Here is a 25,212-nt window from a genome sequence, read left to right as displayed (position 1 = left end):
TGGTGGCCATTGCAAAAAGGGCGCGGAGGCTCATATTTTTGGAAGGGTCAGGTTGCAAGTTACATGAGGTATTGTGGATGGATGTGCATCGTTGTTATAATCAGGCGTTGTACGATTTTTCGTTTAAAGGAACACCTGTGCTAATCTACGCACTGTTATTCATTTTGGGTGAGTGTGAAGAGATATTTCATTCATGTGTGAAGCTGTGTAAAAGGTGTATTTTTATGAACTCAGGTTTATGATGTTAGATGAGTATGTAGTGCAAGTGCATGACCAGGGAAAACTGAAGGTGTTTTTATGAGGGCCATGACTGGCAACTCCACCATAGGCCTACTGCTGAAATAAGTATTGCTAATGAGTGTTAACATCTGTTTTGTTCAACCACTTGAATCCTAGCAGTTGCCTATTATGGTAGGCATTTTTAGTAATGATTGTAGTGGTCGAAAACACTTTGAAAGCTTTGTTGTACTTTTTAAATGTATCTGAAACCAAAGAAATTTATGCCGTGTTATTTCTTGGTTTTAGAATGCCACCTCTTCTCCATAAAATTGCCAAATATTGTCAGGTGTGTGTTTTAGAATACATTTATCTGGTGATCCACGTAAAGTACTGACATGATTTCAAGTTTATGCATATTTTGCAAATGTATACAAGTAATTAGTTGACTGCATTATTTGTTCCTTTGAGAAAACAATAAATATGTGAATAGAGCTTTGGAATGCATTATGATGTCACCAGGTAATACTTGTCTCACTTGACTGAATCACTTTGTATGTTTGAGCATGGACTACTTTGGGGGATCTAGAACCAAATTTGCTGGGGGAGGGGCAGACTTTTTGGGGGGGAGCAAATTTCTTTATGTAGCCTTTAATAGCCTTTCTGAGGGGTGGAGCTAGATATTTGCGCTTTTTACACATTTTTTGATAGAGGGGAAATGAAACATTAAAGTACCCTTTTTTTAAGAAGAAGAAGACCCTATTTGAGAAGAGCTTGGCCCCTGTTACCTCCGATCCCCGGGATCCACCCTTTGGCCTGAGGCTTGCCTTTGAATGATGCTGGACCAACCAGTGTCATGACCAAATCCGAGCACAGTCATACCCGATACTTCCGAAAAGTGACGAAATTCTTCGAACTTTTCTAGACCCACTGTCAGTGCCACATATTGACAGTAAACTTTTGCAAACGTGGTGTGTGGATGGCCATTTTTGTGTGTGTGTTTTTTTTTTTTTTTTTTTTTTTTTTTTTTTTTTGGGTTTGTTTACTTTATAAGTGGAACGAGCGCCTACACAAATTTCGACATCAGTACAAGCCGCCCCGGCGCGCGCGCTGCAGGTATCGTCTGCTCGACAAAGACGGGCGTCCCCCACATTGTATCATACATACGCCACATTGTTGTTGAGACAGGGAACCAGGCTGTAAAGATAAATATTTATAGTGCTCATCTCACTCTGGTGCTGCTTGACAAAGTTCCTGAAGTATCGATGTCCCAGCTAGTGTATGCAGGTGGAGAACCGTGCTCACGTTTTTTCCACGGTTTATTGAAGTTGCTCGGTCGGGTTACAGGCTTTGTACTTCCTCCATGGTAATAATACAGTGTCATTGTACTTTCTTGAGTTGGCCTGTGTAACATGTAATGTGCAAGCTCACTGCGACTGCTAGCATCGTGTGATGCAATAATTAGGTGTGGCTTTTTTTTCAAACATTCGTCACGTATTCCTTATATGTACATGTAGAACGGGACCTACATACAGTATCATATTATCATATACATAAATGTTTGGAACATGGTTTATCCCAATAATTAGGTCCTTAGGCTCTATGACAATTCAGTGGGATGCTATTTGTTGACGTTAAGGACCCTGTTATAATATGCACAACACTGTTCAACTACCTACATAATGTAAGAATTTACAGTTTCTTGTACAAGCAATGTCCTCCCAAAGAAACTCTTCAGTCCTTCAGTTGTATTAAGGAAGGCTTCACGTGGCTGCAGTGGTGGTTTGGGACCGAGATAGTCATACACTTGTAAGAAAATACTAAGAAGATTAACAATTGAGTGAGCAAAATGTGGAGGGATTTCTATGGCACCAGTCACACGGCTGGGAACTTCGGAACGCTTCTTGCCTGGTTCCTAGACCTATTCCTATACCAAGTGACACTTGGGTCTTGAACGTTTGGAGTGGCACCATAGACCTGGAGGAGAAAAAAATCCTCCGGGTCTATGGTGGCACTAAACCGAACTTACGTGCGAACGAACACCTGGTTTATCGGCTAACTTAATTTCTCGAAACTTTTCCTTGAACTCATACGGTGTTTTACAGAAAGTAATTTAGCGAAGGTTTGACTGGTAAATTATTTTATGCTGTGTGAATTCATCACTTCAGCACTAATCAACATGTACCTTTGTGCAGCATGATAATCTGGCCAACATTGGCCAGATTATCATTCGGTTTAGGGAAGGGGAGTGCACGCCCGTGTTGAAGAAGGACGGGCCAGGGGCATGCTATCTCAGATCACGGTGACTTCTTCTCAGTTCAAGCCTATTTTGGGGAAGAAGTCGACGGCGGGACTAAAGTTGTACTAAAAGAGGGCGCAATTTTCCTACAAACTGTTCGTTCGTCGCATAGTGCCCATGATAGGCCAGGTAGGGTGGGGTGCCTTACGCAGATTCTAATGGAACAACGTCTCCCAGTTTCACAGCTAACGACGCGTAGAGCATTGTGGGATAATTTCTGCTATAGCGCGCGAGCTCCGTCAATGCGTTACACAGGCGGCGGTTAGCAATTTGATATTTTTTCTTTTTCTTCCTCATTGCTGAAAAATTCTGACTATCCTTATTCGTTAATATAAAATTGATCAAGATAACCAATGATTTGAAATATATTGTAAAAAGAAACGTGATCAGTGTGAGAAGAGATAGATTACCACATTGTGGTTGTACCAAGGCCATGTTTGTATCATATAGCCGACACTTCGCCGTGCTAAAACATTTCCATTGGCCAAAATAAAATAAATTACATAATGCTTTGCTAACAGGAAGTGATAACCTCGCGGTAACAGGTCGTGCACAATGTGGCCAATCACAGTGCAAAGCCATCAGCCCAACCTGTTCGGGCGCTGGACGACGAGCAAATAGAAACGGAGGCCCCTGTGGTCGGAACTGCACTTCGCTGGTTCACAAACGACGATGAAATGCACACGTTACGGTCTTGTCGCTAGCAGCAAAATTAACACTCCCGAAAAACATGGCTAGTTTCAGAGGATGGAGGGTGCTGCAGCCCAAGGCGGCTAGTAAGCTCACTTTCCCGGTAGGGGCTTACATAGATTTTTTTCCAATCGTGTTGTCGTCACTGATGTATAATTTTACCAACTGTCATTTCAAGCATCAGTACGTGCCTGACTTTTGTAGGCCTACCAGTTAAATTATGATTTGATGATGTTTTATTCGTTGGTCTGCGAGAGATCTGGGTGTACACATGTGTGTATGTGCTCTAAATTAACAGGCCTACATGTAATAACACAGAATTGCCACCTTGGGTTTCCAGGGTACGCATGGTTGCCTCTGAGGGTCACCACACAATGGATCATTGTCGATAATTTTATTTGTTGGTCAACGACATTAGAAGGAGTGCTGTTTCTCTATCCTGTTTTGGTTTGGAGCCCATGTGGTTTTGTGGCTGTTTGGAATTGAATGACCCATTACACAATCATCTGCACTTCCGATGGCTTGTTAATTGGATTGCTGGTTGGTCAGATCAGAAAATGCGCTGTTGTGGAGTCTTCGTGTGTTAAAATCATGGAGAATGGTTCCCATCAAAAAGAGTTATACTATTGTTGCACGTTCTCTTCCCAAGAGAAAGCTTGGAGGAATTGAAAATGGGGAAAGTTTGTCGGGGCTTTACGTATTCTGATGAGAGGGTTATTGTCAACAATGAGCGCCGAATTAGTTCATATAATTCGTGATTATTTCAAATTCCATTAATATTTTTGCCATAGAGTTTGGCGCAAACGTCACGGATTCTCCGCTTTGTCGATCTAGGTTGAATTGAATTCTGGCAGGCTTCTGCAATGAGACTTCTACCCCGAATGATCTACTTATCATTCATGACTTGAATAAGTCCCCGACCTCTTGTGGTGCACGCATTGCGGCCGTATCTCAAAACGAGAACGTTCTATTCCATGATCGCGCCAGTTCTGTCCTCGTGGCTAGCTGCTCAGATAGTTGTTCAGTTGGGGATTTATTACGGATTTAAAAGAGGTGCTGCATAACAAGTTTTGAATGTTTCACATTCATGCATTGAAAAGAACATTTTCATTCGGTGATCGACAGATAATTATTTCCGTTCCACTCGGCTTGACCTCGTGTTATAGAACATTCCAAAGGTCTCCACGGGAAGTTATCACAAACATGTTCGCGTTACTCATAAACATTTCTACTTAAAAAGAATCCCATGAGAAGTATTGCGCTTTCCAGGTAGTCTTATAGAGGGATCCCAATACGACGCTTTTAGCATCGATCTGCGCACTTCCGCGTTTGAAAACGAGGCTGTATGTGTCAGCTTCAATTCTTAATTCGATCAGACGATTGAAAGTAAGAAGTCAAGACACAAATACATAGGCCTAAAGGTATATTAAATTCAGACTTTTCAGGCTGCAAATTTTTGTGGAAGAGTCTTTCAGGATGATCCGACACGTGAAATCAAAGGAAAAAATAATGGCAATTTACCGCGAACTAACGTACCTGCGATGGTCGTTTATCTTGTGCAGTGGGCATGGTTTAAACTCAAGTGGCACCACACGAGCCGGATACTGCATGCACATGTACTGTGTCGACTCCGCAGGCGCGTGTGACGAGCCTCGATTTCGATGCGGTATGAGCAGACGGCGCTGATGTGAAATCCATCTATAAGTCTGTTGTGTTGAATATGCCTGGCAAACCGCAGCGAGGAATGCGTACAAATGGCCTTAACGGAAGGAAGTGTGAGCGGGCCATTGAAAACAGGGATAGGGGTGCGAGTTTGATGATAATTTTCTCTCAGGTTTTCTGGCTTTGTTAAATTTTTCCTTCACAGAATGCATTAAATCGTTTTGGTATTTGTTTCCATAATCTAAGCGGGATTTTTAGTGAGCCTGTAAAAAGATCTTAAATAATCGTGATTTTCCTGCGCGCACGAGATTGTCGTAATGCCCCGTATCTAAGCCGGCCTCTTTTCGTGCTGTTTTATAATAAAGATACATGTATACTACTGGTACGTATGATGGAAGGGGACCATATTAAACGGCGATCTCTCGCGTGAGCACAGGACAAATCTCAGTTGTGAAGTGTTTTACAGAGCACCAAAGACTCCCGCTGAGATAAGAAACTAATAGCAAAAATGATTTAATTGGATTTTCTAAAGAAAAAAATCAACAAAGCCAGAAAACCTCGGAAAATGATCATCATAGTCACACCACTGTATCTTTTTAAGGGCCCGCTCACACTTTTTGTCTTGCCGCTGAGGCCATTTGTGCGCATGGCGAGCATAATTATGAATTTATTATTGAAAAGGTCTATTAGCTAGCGAGGAATTGAAACTTGGCTGTGTGGTGTCTTGTGCATGTGACCGTGACTGACTGTTCAAGGTTATGACAAGCAGGGACCGGTGATACCCCTAAAGAAGAAATCAGTATTGAAGGCCTCTGTGTATATTATTTTTGAGCTTCGGTTTTTGCGATTTGCGTTTGCCTGTCGCCTGAGGTTTGTAAATCCCCACCGAACTTCGATCATTTGCATGCGTCTGTTTACCCGCAGTCCCAGCGAGGGTGATAGTAATGGCAAAACCATCGATATTTTTCCCCGGAAGGCGTCCGCGAAGAACTTGGTGCCTACTCCAAGGAATAGCGGGCGACCACGTGATGATGGTTGTGCGCCATGTTGAAATGATATCTCATGTATCGTAAGTCATGAACTTTGCGAGTTCCTTTACACATGAACGATGCACATTGTATTCTGCCGACAGAAATAATTTTTTCTGTCACAAGTACGAATACTGACGAGTCAGGATGAGATGATCGACTTGCCAGGGAACAAAAATTATAATGTTTAAAACACATTCAAGGCGACTGTGTTTTCTTCAACGTTTGTCCCTAACGAACTGACTTCAACAGTTCAATAACATGATTGTTTTCCTCTAGTCTTATTGTCCTCTAGTCTGTCACGGCTTGGACTACAAGACAGCTGTGACTTTGGTTTTTACAGTTGGTGATCAACGTAAACCACTCCAGTTTTTTTGTAACATGGAGAAACAAGATGAATATTTCAGCCGCCAGAATCACTGAACGCTGTTGCGGTAAGGTTAATGTGTACCAGGTGGGGTTACTGGGTAGTTACGTGACCTGTGATCTCTTAATTTTACTCTAGGCGCAGCACTTGAAATATATCGACGCAGAGGGGTCAGGAACCTAAAGTTTGGGATAAGCAGAGCAGCTCATTAGAAATAGAACAGAGCAGTAGTTCAGTATACCGCTGACGTGACGGAAAAAAGCGCCCAATATACTTTTGATGGATTGCCCGTTTCCTGGATTGAATTTCGACCACTCAAAGAAGGTAAGCATTTTTTTCTGCCTCAAGTAGAGTTTTTCCAAAAGGTTTTGGGGAAATTGTTCTCCATGATGTGCCTATCTAATTACCATAATAAAATTTGCCCCATTTGCATTTGTAATAAAATTTATACGTAATATCTTTCTTGAATATCCCTCGGTAATTGTATATCAGCAATGTATCACTAATCAACTCGGGCTCTTCCGCAGCGTTTCCGTTCATCACGTGACGAGGGCACATGACGGCGTTATTAAGCTAGTTGAAAGTACAGTGTCCTCTACGGTCATGCTAACACTGAGTCAACAAAATTAGGCAGGGCAATATTATTGTAGAAAGTACATGACATCAGTCCTTTATTTATTAAAATGCGTAAGCAGCTGCCTCACTCGCATGATGAAATACAAAAAAAATTTAGGCACACTGTACTGACTTATGTACATTTATGCACGTGGTACTTGCATGGCTGACTGTCTTCCGTAAACTTTGCAAGATTATGGCCAAATCTTCACCTGATAAAAAGAGACTGTTAGGGATGGGATGTTGCGTGCAGCCAGTGTTATACACGTGTCTCCCCATTTCAGAGAGAACTGAATATTACCGCAGTTGAGGGAACTTAAAGTTGAAGGGCTCTGCCCTCTCACTTCGCAAGTCATTGTGGGAAGAATGAGGTCTTTCTTTGCCGGTTGTGCATAAGGATTTGTGAGAGTCGAAGATTGGGGACAGGGTTTATTAATTGGATCACAAAAGCGAACACGATTTTGTGACAACAAATCAAATATTTGCACCTCAAATTCGCAGAAGTTGTGCACTGCACATGTCAACTCAAGCAAACTCACGTATCACTTTTTGTGACGTCAAGTCGCTTCTCTTGCATTCGCCTGACGCAGAACCAGCCATTAGATAGCATACCTTTTTTGCCTTTAGTGAGTCAAAATGATATTGTGTGAGGCTGTAATACATTTTAGAGAACCGATAATCGGCAGCGATCCTTTGATGACGAAGAGAGCGTTTTATCTGTGAATTTTTATTTCTTGACGTGTTATCACAAAAGTTTTGCTTTGGCAATCGCATCGATCTTTCAGGAAGTCACGCCTGTTTTTTTTCTGGAACAAAAATGAAACAGCGAGAAGATTGATGGAGCAACCATCCAGACATTGAAGGGTAAATATTCACAGAGATTGTGACAAACGTTTCCGCTTGACTTTACTGCGGTCAATGTCGCGATCTATGATACATAAAGTTTTACTCTTCAGTAAGTTTTTATTGGCGCCGCAGTTTCTCCATTCTTCAAGATCTGCAGTTAGCCCCCATGTAAAGGCCGGAGCACAGGCTCAATGTTGCTAAGAGCTCAGTGATACAGTGATTCCTTTCGATGGAATTTGTGGTGAGCTAATTATTACCAAATACAGCGCTCAAGAAAAGGCCTTGTGTTGCGCCTTCAAATCCTCCCTTAGGGAGTGATAAGATAGCGCCCTGCTGCGTGGCGTGTGGTTGGTAGCCTGGAGTATGTCATCCTGCTCTCTATAGACCTTTTTCCTGTGATGTAACGATCGTGCTGGACCTCTGATGTGTTGTGATGGTAATGAGTGCATAGTGTTGCGATAGTAATCTACTTATTCAAGATAAACTAGTCAAGGATGCAGCGTTCGCACATGCGCTTGCACGTGGTTGAAGCTGCCTGTAGGAATATATACGATCACCGTGGCCAAGGCGGTCCACACATGTGGTGGTATTGTTTACATTTAGTCACGTGGGTTAAAAAGGTCTATACCATGAAGCACGCCCAGTCATTACCCATTAGTACCAGCTTTATCGCTGGATTTTAATTTGCTGTGATTGTTATAAGTGCGCTGGTCTTGTCATTGTAATCAGTAAACGTATAAAAAAAATATAGTGACAGATCACATGTCCTTTTGGGCAACATAAAAAAAAATTCTGATTAAAAGATAATTAGCGACAGTGATAAAGAACATAAATAGTACAAAGTGGGAGCAATTACCTGCAAAAGCAGGAAAAGGAAAGACACAACATATTTGCCTTTTCTTGTCTCCAACCAGGGGCTTCAGACCGATACCCGTCGGAAACGGAATTCGTGACAGGCCGACATAAATGAATATTTATGACGTGAATTAGCAAACACAAAACTGGTAAATAGCTAGGCGTAAAGGAATTAGCCAACAGTTCTATGCGCAGTATTTTGTAATGGGATTAGCCAACATTTTGTTGGGCAATAGTTTATAACGTGACGTCGGTAGTTGCAGAAGGGTGTAAAGGAAAACTAAGTTGGGAGTGCTAAATTTGCAAATAGAGGGTCAGAAAACAGTTGACAAAAAATGTAAGGATTTATTCTACCTAGCCTTTTCTGTTACATTGTGGTGTAATTGTACACATGAAATTAACATTTCAAAGGGAAGGCACATATCGGGGGCGTATGAAATTCACGTAGTATCAAAGATTCACCAGGAATCGTGAATTGCTTAGAGAAACATAGAGCAAGGAACAGGACCGATGAAAGGTTTGTTATAAAGTTTCCCAGAGCCAAGGAAATGTTTCAAGTAGCATGCTGTTTTTGTTTTTATGGCGCGTTCAGCTACTCAGGCTATTTGCGCCAACAACTTTATGTTTATTCATAAACTTTATTAATCAGCATCACATTATAAAGTTAGGAAGAAGGTCCAGTTTTAGATGCAGGAGGAAATCGGGGTACCCGGAGAAAACCTGAGAGAGCGAGTGCGGACTGGAAACCAAATGCAGTTAAAGCTTGGGCCAAGTAGGGACTCAAACCCGGGCCTTATTGGTGCAAAGCGAAAAAATAAAAAGGCTACGCAAACCTGCACCCCCTTTCATGCAATAACACCCACGTTTTGATGTGATGAGTCAAGCAAGCCCCGGGCAGTCACAGTATCTCCTTCGCAAACAACTTAATGCGCAGTCGTGCAGAATTAATGCATATGGTCAGCAGAAACTGCACCAGTGCCATCAAAATACAGAAGGCACTTTTCCCGGTGAACATAAAAAAACTAAGATCTCTTATCGATATCCCTGCAGGCGAAATGTAATTCTTTATAAACAAACATTTTTCCTGCGGTGACAATAAATTGAAAATGTTTATTTATCCACGAAGAGAACAAATTATAATAGAAACTCAGTGACTTGTGACACAAAGAGAAAGCGTCAGTTATATCACAAGTGGGGCATTAACGTATAGGCACAAATTCAACAAAAGTGTTTGAACATCTTAGAATTTTGTTTTGGGATTAAGGTTTTTGTTGTATAATCATTTCCTTGTTTTCCTCCATTGGTAATTCTAATATCCTTTGGACAATTGCAAAAGGCTGTAAGTTCCTTGTTTGATCGTACTTAAGCCTACTTCCACTCTGATAATTTCAACGTGGAACAGCGTAACATTCCACTGTGTAAAATATGAACAATACTTGTAACCTCTAAATTATGTATGGGCATTCAATGTCACTCCATTGCCAACTCCATTTACTAAAACGATTCGCAAAGTTGAGATGAAACTTTTAAACGGAACTCCCACGTCTCACTGGGATTTTTCCTTTTTCCGAGAAAGCTTTCCAACCGACAAATATCACACATCTCCGTTTAATTGGCACGCAAGCTGTGGATTCCACACGAAAAAAAAATCTTCAATTCTGTTTTGGCCCTCTCTTTGTCTTTGGAGCCAGCAGCCAAATTAGGCCTGTGCACCTTCTGTAATTCCATATACTGTTGGATTTGAGTCACCCCATAATTGTCATGTCCATAACTGTGAGTATATCATCATAATATTATGTTGTTTACGAGTGCCGAGGATGTACCCAATCAGTGGACAATGGGAAACGGAAGGGTTTATCAGTGTGCACCCCAGTCAGCCCTCGTCCACCTGTACCCCCGCCCAAGACGTGTCACCTGCCCAGCCATAGAACAAAGACGATCACACTGCTTAGTATCTTCGTAATTAGGTTTATTCCTATTCCCGTTTCTCCACTCAGTTTGTTGTGTCTTGACACCTCTTCTCAATTATTAGATTCTGTGACTTTGTCGACACAGTGTGGTGATTGTATACAATAGGCGTGCCAGTCCGGTATAAATGTCCCCCGGGGCCCTAGCGGACGTGGACTTTGAGAGTCATTTTCGTGTTGCCTTGTTCCACAAAGTCCTGGATGAATAAAACACAAACTCAGCGCTGTAAATCGTAACTGCTCTACCGTGGCGTGGTCACTGAGTGGTATTGTTGGATTTCCAGGTTTCCCTTTGATTTCGTATCAAGGACCACTACTTTAGGTATATTCCTGCCTGGTCCTTTCTGGTTGTGCATCATTTTCTTCTACGTGTGAGTTTGGTAAACCCTTGTAGGCCTAATGTTTACCATTCGTATCTGTCGATGGTGAAAACGCGTTTTGGGTTTTGCTGTTTTCCACCGTTTTAGATTTGAGTTGGTTATTTTCCCGCACGTGCAGTCGTTGAAATAGGCCCGCGGAACAGACTATGATCACTGATCATCTGGAAATGCCACTATAACTTTCTGGACGCCTGACCTAAAGGTTTTAGAAAGTCCCAGTGCATTATCGCCCCAATGCCGCAACGCTTGAGTAATTTGGAAGTGTCCGCCGAGTCTTGATATTTACCGCAAGCGCACTTTTGAACTTATCATCAGTCGCCGCAATTAATCACAATATAGGCGAAGCCCATGTAAACTGACACCGCGACCACTCAACCAGCGTCTTGTACATCACCAGCCGGCATATGCTAACCTCGGTCATACTTCACGGCATGCTGCGCCAGCAAATCCAGCATGAATATCCCACCCAGAGAGGCGGAAGATTACCGTATTATCGGCACCTCAGGGCGACTGTATCCCCCGGGGCTACCAGCCCGCAAGCTGGGTCGCACCCGGTCGTCGGTCGGCTCCCCAACTCCCCTGGCACATAGAAAAACACATCTCTCCTGTTTTTCGGTAGAATAATACAAGATGTTGTTCTGTTTATATGTGTCTTAATACTTGTGGTTTGTTGCCGGGATATGGATATGACACCTGGGATTCAGCCTTAAGTTAACGGTAGGTATATTAAAGTGAGAGAGAGAGATAGGCCCAATAATGAATGGTTATCTGTTGTGCAGTTGATGACCAACTCAACGAGCCTTTTAGTCATGTTAGTAGCTGAGACAAGAATAGGGCTGGGGTAGTGGTAACTGCCCTGTCTGAACCATTGCCCCTCACCCCTTTGGAAAATTGGGCTTTTTTGAGGGGTGGTGTTGTCACAGAATATATATACATGGATGTGGTCCCCAAGTGTGGACTAAGACCTATCTCAAGGCCGGTTTATACTTGGTGCAAAAGCAAACACAAACTCGAATTTGTGACGTCAGATTGAAATTCCCGCTACGTATTAAAAATTATGCTTGAAACATTTCAACTCCAGCGAAAGATTGCTCCATATCATTCATGACGTGAAATTCGCTTCCCTTTCACATTCGCGAGTAGTATGAACCAGCATAAAGGTTTTTGGAAGATCCGTTCACTGTTCAGACTCAGCGGCGTAGCGGGGGGGGGGGACTGACTCCCTGTGGGAACTCTTATTGCCCGTCCCCCTTTCAGATAAGCCTGACTTCGCCACTGCGTGGTCTTATTGCTTCTAGAAGTCATGCACGCTGACTCTACGTCCTGTCGGTCTATTTTGGGAAGTGGGCGTGTCGTCAACGTTTTTGTCTTGTGAAATCAAGGTGACAGAGTAGGTGAGGAAAATCCCAATAACAAATACCCACTTGATAGGGCTCAATTTACGGAGGCTTTGCTGCTTTTAATACAATATTTTCGTGTGCTACACACGAGACTCGTATCAAATTCAAAATACAAAACAAAAACCTTACAAGCTCTAACCGGAGGAAAATGTGGCCCTGATGCTTGTTGTTTTTTCAACATATGTGATTTTAACCATAATCTCCTGGATATAATCATCATGATTTGCGGTTGAAGACTGCAGTCACTAATATGCGTATTCGAGTACGGAAACCAGATAGACAGGGAATTGTGAAACATTGAACTTCTCACTTTGCCTTGTGTAGTAATTAGAAACTGTGGCATATAAGGTCACTGGAAATTAATTTTTTAATTTACATCTACATTATCGCCTGCTTTTCACGCACGACTGGAGTTTTACAATATTTTTTCTGGAAGTGTCTGCTGTTCAGCCAATATTTCTCGGACGAATTTGCTTTCAAATCCTGAGTTCCATTGACTTGCACGCAAATACACACTGTACAATGTAGTAAAACGAATGATTTTGCGCGCACAACGTGTCTACCGCATGTGTGATGTTCATAGCGTCTACGCAGTCCACATCAAACCGTCATTTCACACCTTGTTTATTTTGTAAATGCCACGGTTTGCCAAAACTTCGGTGTTCAACATTCAGGGTGTTTAATTTAACAACACGGCGTGGTTGTACAGTGTTTGTAACACATTTATTTATTTATACGGTTTTATGCAAATTTTCGTCCTCTTCAACGCTTAGTACTAACATATGTCAGACTTTGGTCCCTCAAGTCACTTTGGATGTGCAGAAAGTGAATGCATAAAATGTACAAATAGAAATTCCATTCCTTATCGTTTTTCTGTTTCGGTCTGTTGTTAATGCACACGTGGCCTATTAATGCTGTTGCCTGTCAACGACAGTACAATACAATACGATAGTATCAAAACCAGCCCAAACGAATTGCACTAACGCTGTTTCTTGATCCTTGTACATTGAAATTTAAGCCCCTTTAGGTTTATACAATTGCAAAGGAACTTGAATTTTTTAAAAAAGATGATTATCGTCCACCGATTTCAAGTATCGCCCGAAAGGTGGAATTGAACCACTCCGACGCTAATCGGCTACAGATTTGAAGTCTGCACCCCACACCAGTGAGGCTCATCCGGGCATTTTATAATATTTGCAATTGTGCTATATATTCAGCCTCTTAACGCCATACATATCAGTCACGGTGGGCAAACGAAAAATGTATAGAAACATGACTTCTCTGCCATGAACAGAACATTTGTAATTGCTGAATAATTATCCTTCAAAAACAGTACTACATAATAGATTTTGCATGTAGCCTTCGACTTTTGTTACACAAAGAAATGTTTTACGTTGTTTTCGGCAGACGCTACTGCGTTTTCATTTTGTGCATAGTTGTAGTGTAACCTTTGAACTCACCTTATTGATTATGGCTTCACGATGGGAATGCAATGATGTGGTACGTGGACGCGTGGCCGGGTTGTGCACATATTCATAATAAACATGTACACGTACATGTACATGTACTGTACAGTACATGTGCATGTACATGTATACTTGTGTGAGTATACAAAATAAATGCACATGTACAATGTACATGTACGGTACATGCATACATATACTGTACATGTTACATGTACATCCATACAGTGTACATGTATATTGTACCATAGAGCAAGAAAACAGATTGATCTGTGATTGTACACACAATCTGTCATTGAAAAAAAAAAATTGATTACATGTGTTTTTATAATTCCATGATATAGAATTTTGTGTATAAGCTAACCAGCTTCCGATCAACAGACCTCAGGCCAGAATCTTTCAGGCATTGTTCAGGTGGAGAATCCAAATTAATTGAGAATGTGGAGGCTAAATTTCAACCCACCACAGGCCATGGATTCCTTCCTCAGATTATGCAATGTTGTTGAAGGCAGTGTTCCAACACAGCACTGACTAATCCTCCTGATACAACAGGAAGTAGGCCGCGGGGGAGGGTTGGCATAACTTGAACTTTGCTGGGCATGAATTGAAATGTGTTTGGTGACCTTCGGTTATTGGGGGTAATTAGCCCTTCCCTCGCTTACGACAAAACTGAATTGACTGTAAGTTATTTCATGAACGATAATTGGAACATTTGAGTTGAGGGCCAGCGTACTGCATTGTGTTTCCGCTACAAGTTGAGATTTTTTTCATGTGGAGTTTCATGTGGGAAGACAATTTGAAAGTGAGTTTGGATGCTTTTCCCATCAAATAGTGTTTTGTTATGTGAGAACTCGAGAAGTGATCCCGCGGTATTCCCGCCGTGTCGGTCGGTGTTCGGTGCACTGTCTTGTACAGCGCACTTTGCTTTATTTTTCTACAACCAGTACTCAGTTCCCGACCACGAGCGAAGCGATAGTTTTTGGACCTAACTTTCCTTTAAACAAAGTTACGTATAAATGTTTAAATGGAGAGACAGGAGCAAAACTGGATGAAAGTGCTTGAGGGAAAATTTTCTTCACCTTTTTTCGAGGGGGGGGGGTTGTCTGGGATTCCATTTCAAACCAACAGTGCAAAACTTCCAATACAGAGACTGCGGAGCCGATTGGAACATCAACTAAAATTCAAATCTCATGCCCGGTTACCCTAAATTCTGCAACTTGGTACCCCCGTCACATATAGCATGCTTGGCGGTAAGATAATTACATGTACGTACACCCGTATCAATTAAATGGTTTCCTTTGCAGAACAAGACAGCAATGCGCTACAGCCTCCAGTTGGTTCAACCACTTAGCTTTGGTTTAGGAAAATGATTCGCGGCAACTCTGTTTGCACTATTGTTTCACAAGCAGAAGACAACATTCTTAGTGCATCCATTCCCAAGGACGCATGGACAGTACGTGCAGATTTTTTTCTTGTAAATAGCTCACATGACCACAAACAAATTCATTTTAAACGGTGAAAGGGATGATTGTTTGGCGGGAATGGCAAGTTAATATGATTCCTGGATAAAAAAAACAATGCGGACTTGTTTTGTTTGAAGGTATGTTTGAGTAATTTGTTCAGTTGAATATCCTAATGGCAGTGGCGTAGCTAGGATTTTACAAATGGGGGGGGGGCAGCATCTTTATGGGGGGGACCAGCTTTCAGTGGTGTGTTTTTTGGGGGGAAATTTTCGTTAGCCTTGTTCGGTATCCATTCATCCTTTTTCTAGTGGGGGGGCATCTGGGGGCACCGGGAATTTGGGGGGGGGGGGCGTGCCCCCAGCCCCCCCCTGTGACTACGCCACTGCCTCATGGAAGGATGACATGGAACTCTCCTAGCCTTCGTTCCCCCTGAAAAAAACATCAACAGGATTTTGTTTCCTTTTGAAATATTTGACTTACCTGTACCATCGGAAACAGACACTACATGAAAACTTGTGGAAGTTCACTTCCTTGCTCGAGATAGCGTCTTCCCCCCTTTTTCGGGAGGTAAAAACCACATAATTATCAGAAATCCACAGGTGATGTCCCATGGAGCAAGGAAACAGACACCACACGAAAACTTCTGGAAGTTCACTTTCTCGTTCGAGATAGCGTCTTCCTCCTTTTTTTCTGGGGGTAAAACCACATAATTATCATAAATCCACAGGTGTTATTTTGGGCTTTTTACTCCAATTTGGCAAAGTTCAAGCATGAGGTACTTTACGACGAGACACCCATCCCCGGCCTTGGCCAGGGGTTATCAGGTCAGGGGAGAGAAGCGGCATAGCCAAGGTCGGCCCGGAAAGTCATTCTTTGATCAAGTTTCCCTCGCAAGCTATACCTGATTTTTTTTAATGGATTTGCCTTCTGTGACATTGTGATATCCACCACTCATACTCTACTTCAGAGACCTTATAGGCTGTGACTAACACAAATTTCGGGTGCTGTTTATTAAAGTGTCCAAGAAGACTCCACACTAATATAGAAATGACCAGTCAATAAATTAATGTGCATGGTTTATTCAGTGTAACTAGTCAATGAAAACTTTTTACAGCATAAACATGTATACATGTATGTACATGGCCGGAAAAATGTTAAAGTTTCTCAAAGAAGCTGATTTGCACAGCGGGAAGGAAAAAAGTAAAGGACACTATCTCTGCACTAACAGAACGACGTCACAGTGTTTTGATGCGAAATAAGTTTACCACACACGAAACTGAATGGTTGTTTTTATTTACTAACCACAACATTTGAGGACAAATGGTGTGATGAACATCCAGCCACAGTCGGTAAATCCATCACAGTCCATTTGTCCTTGTTATACGGGGAATAGATCGTGTATCGTGGACTTAATTGCGTATGGTGTCCTGCATATTAAACATATCTGTTACTAGGGTTGTTCGGGTTCATTTGCTCTCACGAGCTCAGATGTCCTTATCTAGTGGACGTCATTTTCTCGGATACAGTCGATGGTTGATCATTGTGATGCATCTGTTATTATCTATTACTTAATACTTATCCAAGCGATTTCTCATTTGCCGGTCGGTTTGGGCGGGCCACCTGAGCACGTCGGCACGCTATGCACTAACTTGACACCATATTTTCATGTGCCTATAATAAATTATGTTCAGCTCCAGCGCCGTAAAAGGAACTTGACCCACTGTGAGAAACTGAATCCGCTTTGGTGTTGATGAACTTAAGGCATAGTTTACATCTACCTGGGGGGGGGATATCAACGATTTTATCGACATTTCGCAAGTGGAAGGTGTTGTTGACCATTACCCAAGACGGGTCAAAAAGACCGTTGTTCAAACATTGTCACGATGTGTATGTTTAATGTTAGCGTCAAAAGGGACACCATTAAAATAAATAAGTGTGCAGGTTGAACAGTTTCTTTTAAACGCTGTCACAAAGGTTAGAAGTAATAACGACACAATCTCAAATTGGTTGTAAATGCGATCAATCTGATTTGGGGTGCTTTGGTCTTTTGTTCGGGCCTATATATCCATGATTCTGTTGCGCAAAACGTTCCGTGAGGCTGAAACAGGTATCTTGGGGATAAGCCTATTGAAACATTTAGCTTAGTCCCGGTTAGGACTCCTTGAAAAATGCAACTCGCACGTGTGAACGAACGAACTCAAACAAAAACAGCTGTGAAATGCATGTATGGTTCTTGCTTTGTTTGGCTTCAAAATTTTCGTAGTAAAAATATCCTTGGGGTTATCAGCTTTTAGTCCACCGCATACTGCCGGTATTCCATGCATGAGTGGTAATGGTGCTCGCAATAGCGATGAGATAGACTGGGTGTGTTTGTTCAAGATAGGCACGCGTCAATCAAGTCAGTGCGCCAGCTGGGGATACACTGGTATACCTGTCGAGCGTCGTCAGAACGGAGGAAGACAAAACATTGCGAAATGATTGAGCGCACGATAATAATAAAGGGGATTGTGGATGCGTTCATGCTTAGTCAACACGCCCCTTGGCACTTCCGATGATAAGGCGATTTGATTTCCCTGAATCGTTAACCACAAGGCACTTACCCCATAATATACAAAAAAGGAAATCTTAACCAACACAGAGAGTGACAAACAAAATGTGGCAAGATGTACAGCAATTGGCAAGAGTGATTTTGCACAAAGATGCTTAAAAATTAGTGACGTCTAAAACAAAAGTTATGCAGTGAAATTACTGCATGAAAGTCTCAGTTTCTAAGAACACGTTTGGAGTCAAATTGTCATGTACAGGTTGTGCTCCATATTGGATCGAAACCAGAGGATTGTTTGCACAAGGATAGTGTTCATTTAAAAACGCACAAAAGTCAGGGTTTTGGTATTAATAAAAAGCAATGACAAATGATTACTAAACTCTATAAAGATTAAAAAGTAAAGCGTTTAGTGTTAGTAATAAGAAGAATCTTCAGGCGAAAGCTGTTTTAGGTACGCCTTGCGTAAACAGTTTTTCTCGCTCTTGAACATTTGTTGACGACAGCTTGTCTTTTGGAGGAAAGTATTACTTTCGATTGTTCCAGCCACTCCAGTGTTTTTGGGCTAATAAAGATGAACGTATAAGTTTGTTGCCGACGCATCATGTAGCTGGCTATTTCTCTGTTTGCGTAGCTGCTGTTGCTGTTCGTGTTTTGAGACTCGAACTGGATGCCACTGATTTCATTTCTAGTCATCGAGGCTTCCATCGATTTTGAGATGATTTCTTTAGGCAGCTAGATGGCTCTGGAATAGCCGACAGTCTGCAACGAACTATCGCCCCGATGACCTGCTTGAAGTATGGGTGCTTGGTGGCATAGATGGCTGGGTTGATGCAACTGTTGGCCAGGATGATCGCCCCGGCCCACGGGATGAACGGCTCGCTCCGCGGGATGACCAGAGCTGCGCAGTACGGTGTGATGCAGAGGATGAAGGCGCACACCACGTAGAAGAGGTTCTTGGTAATTTCCACCTGTCTCCGGCTGATGTTCTGACGGTGGCTGCTCTCCGCCGCACCGGCTGGGTGAACTGGGACTGGGTGGAGGAGGAGTCGGCCTGCTCGGTGATGTTCCTGGCGTGGTTGCGGACGTGGCGGAAGACGGCCACGTAGCACACCACGATGGTGACCATGGGGACGGGGTAGATGAGTAGGGCTTGCGTCAGGCTGTAGTAATCGGACAAGGGATGGGAGGTCTTGTGGGTACAGGTGCCGTACTTGTCGTCATACCCCAACTCCCCAAGTCCAAAGAGGAGTGGAATGACGGCAATGAAGAGTGAGATTCCCCAGGTCAGGACCACCATCAGCACGAGCTTCCAGCGACTGTAATACGCCTTGTACTTGTGCATGGGTCTGGTAATAATGACAAACCGGTTGATGGCGATGGCTGCAAGAGTGTAGACGCTGCAGCTCACGCAGGTGAAGATCACCACGGCAGCGATAGCACAGACTGCCCCGTCAATGGGCCAACCGTCTGGGCTGAGCAAACGCCACGACGTTCCAGGGTAAGACCAGGCAAGTGAATAGGTCGGCCAGGCTCAGGTTGACCACGAACACATTGGTGGCCGTGCGTAGCTTCCGTGACAAGATCACGGCGACTATGACCAAACTGTTGCCCGCCGTGCCCAAGACTGAGATAAGAGCGAAGAGGCAAGACACAACTATTCTTTGGCGCATGTCATCAAATCTGAAGAGCTCGGTCATGGTCTCTGTGGTCCCACTCACAGGAATAGTATCGTTGCTATCCATGACTGGCAGTCTCTCAAAAACGACAGTGGTGGGACCTCAAAGAAATACCAATCCGTCCAGTGATTCCGAATCGTGAAGACGTCCACGCATTTGTTCAAGTCACTGACCTGCTTTCTGATTCAAGCTGGCAAAACAATTCTTGTCGCAGTGAACCCGCGTCTCTCCATGTTGTGCCGATAAAAGACGCACAGCGTCCGCGGATCCTGATTTCGACCGACTGAGCGAGCGTCCTTGTGCTTTAATTACTTGCCGTGGTATATATAGCTGAGCTCAACCTGCGTTCTCTACTCGGCAGGGGGAAAATTTCCAATTTGTCTACCTGGCTTGTGGCCGTCGTGACGCTGATTGATAACGTGGATAGCCGAAGATGTCACACAGCACCTCCAATACCGCCAGTCCTCTGAACACCGACTGTCCATCAACGGCACTCAGTCTAAAAGTTTTACGAGAAAGCCCAACTGCGCATGTTCATTGACAACCAGCGCAGATCTATCGTGTGCATGCCCGTATGGCGCATGACCCTGGGACGTGCAGAGAAAGGCGCTGAATGAACACAAACAACAATTCCAGATGTATAGTAGATGAGTGGCCTCTTCCGCTCAGATGATTACACAGTACAAGATCACAATTTTTAAAAACGCTCTCTGCAAGCGGTGGCTTGTCCGTCTGTCGCGCAGCTACAGTAATCATAACCACAAGTGTCTGTGACGTAAACATTAATATGTGCTAATGGGAGCGGCATGGCGTAGGCACTGTAACGAGCAAAGACAACCACATACATGTGTTGACTTACAGTCGAATAGCAGTCATTTGTACAGCGTTGCTGTCGCGGTGCACTGCATGGTGCAAATTGTTAATTTGATCTGATATTAACCGGACGCGCCTGCCACGTGGGCTCCTTCGCCAATTATTGTGGTCCGCCATGGGGCCACTGACTACGCCTTCCCCCGTTTTATTGTAACTTCGCGTGTAGCAAAATTATCAAAAGGAAAATGGCTCGTGAAAATTATAATCAAAGGGTGTACTGTCCCAATTAAAGAAAAATTCTCCGCCTGGCCGAGGCGCTTAAAAAGTACCCCTATAAATTCTTTTGAAAAGAGGGGTCTGCGTGGGCCAAGAGATTGTGGGATTGAGTAAATATGGCCCAGGATCATCTCTGCAGACTCAGGGGCGCCCATCTGGGGGCAAAGCAGACAAAAATGTGATAGAAAATTTGTCAGAAGAGCCTGCATGATAAAGGTGGGTGAGGGATGTCATTGACAAATGACTGCTGAGACTTGGGACCGTTCAGTGTTTGGGGGGGGGGTGAGTTTGTTTTGGGTGGATAATTAAAAATTCATTCGTTAACATACTAAAACTTGAAACTCAAATGAAATCTGAAGGACCAAAACACTCATTGTTTTTTTGTTTTAGAGGCCTCAGGGACTTCAGTTGCCTTCCGAGTTCAATGGGGCTTCAAACTTTGTTGATTTTACACTGTTTTCAATGGAACTTGAATTAGTTCAGTGCACCCCAAAGATCATGCAAGGATCCACGTTATTGTATTAAACCTCTTCGATCATACAGCCGTCGTATAGCAACCGGTCGCCTTAAGCGCGCGCGCCTCAGCACGGCATGTGAACCTTGTCAGGCGCTTTTTCCTGCAGAAAATGAGTCTACACTAAGTCTTTTTTCAGGGCAAGGTTAGCACGGCAGTGAAATATAAAACCCTCCTCCTACATAAACCCACTGAAATTAAATTAATCTGATTACAATTGTAGATGAATCCTGTCTGTGTCGATTACAATCATTAAATGGCATTGTTCATGTTTATTGTTCGTGTTTATGTTCACTTCAAAAACCGTCGTTTGTAATTTTTTGGCCCACGTGTCTGTGACTGAAATGCGAAGCCTGATCAACTATTATGACCCGGCTAGCTGAACTAAATGCATTTTAGGGTGGAAATAGGGGCGGGGACACTGAAGGTGCATCGAATGGGCTTGGTGATAGTTTCAATAGTACAGGAGACACATTCACTAAAGAGTACGTTTACGTAAAAAGTGCAAGCGACAGCCTGGGAAGGAAACACAGTTGTTTACTTCGTTAATTCCTGCCACCCTGGGCTCAGTAGGCTGAACCTGCTGCAGCTTTCAGTGTTTCCCCCGTTGTTGACATGACCATGGGTGCCGACATTTGGTGAAGTAATCATAATGTCAGTCGCTCCAAGGATTATATCACGCAAGGCCAACGGAGACAGGAAAAAGCACAAGCTGCGCCAAAGAGTCAATGATGATAGCTAGAAAATCATAAGTGTTTCCGTTCGCGTGGTTAAAAAAACAAAAATGAATCCTCCTTCCTTGCTGGCGCACTGATGTCTTTTTGATTGCACACGGGGCAGAATTGTCAACAGTTCCCAGGTTGCCCACATAGGGCAGTAGTTGTGTGGGTACTGTAAGAAAATGTGTTCCCTTTATATTGGACTACACCACGGAGCTATACAGGCCATGAACGACGTGGTTGAATTTACAAAAGAGAGACCTGCCTAGCAAAGTGTCTTAACGCGTCGCTAGTGAGAGCGCTCCTTCTTCGTTTTTCCTTTTGTTTAGTCTTTGAAATAAGTGCTCCCTGTTTAATAACCCGTTATTGACCTAACAAGTAGCTGTTTTAGCGCCACCAGCGTTTTCGAATCTGAGTTTAGACCCGTTTTCTCCGTATTAACCTCAATACAGTAGCCCATCGATTAAACTGGCTCGACGGCACAGTATTTACATTTGACACAGAGGGCGCACTTGCAAAAAATAGGGGTGCACTGAACCAATTCAAGCTCCATTGAAAATAGTGTAAAATCAACCAAGTTTGGACCCCCATGGCAGGTAACTGAAGTCTCTGAGGCCTCTCAAACGAAAACAATGTGTTGTTTGGTTCTTCAGATTTCATTTTTTTTTAATTTTTAGTAGGTTAACCAATATTTTTTTTGATTATCCGCCAAACACAAACTCACCCCTCCAAAAGTGAATGCTCCCAATCTTCTCAGCGGCCATTTTTCAAATGACATTCCTCACCTTCCTCGGGCTCTTCTGACAAATTTTCTATCACATTTTTGTCTGCTTTGCCACCAGATGGGTGCCCCTGAATCTACAGAGATGATCCCGGGCCATACTGACACAATCCCACCATTTCGTGGCCCAAACAGACCCCTCTTCTCGAAAGAATCTGTGGGGGTGCTTTTTGTGCACCTCCGCCTGGCGGAGAAATTTCCTTGAATTGGGACACTGCACTTGTACGAACAGCCGGCTGTTGCAGGGCAAATATCGCCAATTTAAAGTTTGCAGCTAAAATGGATCGAAGACTAGGAATAGGTTCGGTTAGTTTGTTGTTGGTTATTCGAGGCTACGGCTTTTACAGAAATAAATGAATAAATGTAACGAAATAAGGTCCCAGCAAATGCTCCATTACGTTCCCACCGATTTAAACTGAAACAACAGGAGGAAAATTTAACTTCAGTCCCCTGTTGAGTCGATTTTCTCTGAGTTTTCCTTTTGGGGGTCATAATTATCCTAAATTGGCCGAAGGTGCGTAATTCGGGTTTACAAGGTAGCAATTTGGGTGGATTTTGGGAGAGGGCGCTATTCCTCCAAGAAAGACTCGACTCGGTGAACACCTAAGAATGGTTGTAATGTTGCAGAGAGATCATTTAGTGTGTTTCCAAAACTTTCCAGGAAATACTTTTCTAGTATTGGAACCTTTTTTATATTCGTCGTCTCTTCAGTCGTCGGTATATATTTATGTCGGTTCGTTTGCATATAACAGAGGTGAAAATTCCGCTTTTAGCTGATTTCACCTTTTTTTTAGACGTTGACCCTGAATTTCAGCTTTTCTTGTACACTTGGCCTGTACAAAAGTATGGGAACTTTTTACTTTCAGCTTTTTTGTGAGCTGTTTTCAGTGATGCTGTTGTTCAGCGATGCAATGCTTTCTTTTCTTGCTTAATGTTTGGGATTCAATACATTATTAGATTATTTTTTAGATCTTCGGTGTCGTTCCTTTTACTGGAAGCCCAGTGGTAAGAGCCGACCTTTGTCTACGAATTTTCAAGAATGACTTGAAACCATACCATTTCATTGTGGCAATTAGTTTGGTCTCTCTCAGTTTGTCTATGGAACTGTCGGTGCTGCTTTCTGAGATCGACAAGCCCTGTTCCCCAGTTGTTTTGAAACCTATCAACTTCAGCTCCGCCAATACATTCTAGCTTGCATGGTCTGACTGCTCCATGATCGCCTTATGATTTCTAGTTCTGATGGCAAAGCTGTTTGTCAAATTCAATCAGAGGGTGCACTGCTTTAAGGTGTGTCAAATTCAGTGTTGGAAAGCTACGGAGAGTAGACCCAATGCACAAATTTGGTTGCTTGCTGAAGACAACATGGAGCCATCTGCTTGTTACAGTCTACTCAAATTGTTACCTATCTTTACATAGAACAATTAAATACAGTAAAGTTGTGCACTTAATAAATAAAAACTAATCAGGTGCACGAAGGCGCATAAATTATACATTTCATAGTCTACCGCACGAATATTGCTTTTCTACACATTTCTGCGTACCCGCACAACCTCAAACTCCGTCAATATTTTCTACTTTGATAGAAAATACTTCACAGGAATGATTCATATGAGCTCATTTTATTTGCTCGTTGAACGGCAATGAAATTGATTGCATTCCAAACACAATTCTTCATGTTCCTGGAAGGGCGTAAAGCCTGGTTTCCATATGGTCGTTTGTATTCGTAGACGGTCCGAAAAGACGTCAAGACGCAGACAGTCACGGAAGAGACGCCGCGCGACGTCATTCCACCCCCCAAAATTAAACAAAATAGCGCCCGAAACTTGGAACATTTTTGCCCCAAATGCCTTTTTTTTAGGTGGCGATGTTTCCTCCTGGAGTCAAACTGATACTCCAATTTAATATAATTTGTTAATGGTCACCAGCCATTTTGTTGACGATTTGGGCTGCATAATTATGCTAGAAATAAGGAGAAAATTGACAAAATGAGTGGTACTAAGAGAGATAAACATCGTTATACGCCCATCATGTCAGCGTGTGTGTTTGTGCATAGGCCTTCTTGGCGACTCGATACAGACAATCTGGGAAGTTAAACCGGGCTCAACTTTGCCGATCCGTGTGGGGCTGGTTTGCGTCATCGGCAGTGCTTCCGTTTGACATGTTTCCATATGTTTGACATGTTTCCATATCTCTGCGTTTCTTACGTTGATATGGAAACCAGGCTTAAGCGCAGACGACCTTTTGCTTGGAAGCATGATCACTGCAAAAAATTGTTTTCTTTGCAAAAAAAAAAGTATGTATGCAACTATTTTATTTTAATGAAATATACAAATTTCTTTGCAAAAAGTAAAAATAAAATCCCCCAGTCGTTTAAGAAGCTTTTTAAAGGTTGGTTTTTGTACAGCCTGTATTGATTTTGTGGTAAATTTCATCTGTTTTTACTAAATAAAGAGAGGTGTTTCTTACACCCTTTAGCTAGGAATAGCTGTTTGTTTGTTGGTGTGTTGGGGGTGTATGCACCTCCACCTACATCTCGGGACCACTGTTGGAATACACACCAACAAAGTGGGGACTTTTGAACAAGTGGGGACCGAAAACCCGGTCCCCACATTTTTATTTCAGAATTGAGCTCTAAAG

The 25,212-nt window shown here is 42.8% G+C and overlaps 1 non-coding gene and 1 pseudogene across 1 annotated transcript; both read right to left on the bottom strand.

Moving 5' to 3' along the window:
* Window positions 1-13,420: 13,420 nt before the first annotated feature.
* Trnastop-uca (transfer RNA opal suppressor (anticodon UCA)) lies at window positions 13,421-13,507 on the bottom strand. Its single transcript has one exon. It is a non-coding gene; the product is annotated as a tRNA-Sec (tRNA).
* A 3,619-nt stretch (window positions 13,508-17,126) lies between these two features.
* On the bottom strand, window positions 17,127-20,365 carry LOC147795122 (beta-4C adrenergic receptor-like; annotated as a pseudogene).
* Between the last annotated feature and the right edge of the window lie 4,847 nt (window positions 20,366-25,212).

This window comes from Acanthaster planci, unplaced genomic scaffold, assembly GCF_054643075.1.
Source record: "Acanthaster planci isolate LZ-2023a unplaced genomic scaffold, COTS_SCS Contig157, whole genome shotgun sequence".
Taxonomy (NCBI): Eukaryota; Metazoa; Echinodermata; class Asteroidea; order Valvatida; family Acanthasteridae; genus Acanthaster; species Acanthaster planci.
This window is presented reverse-complemented; position numbering and strand designations above follow the sequence as displayed.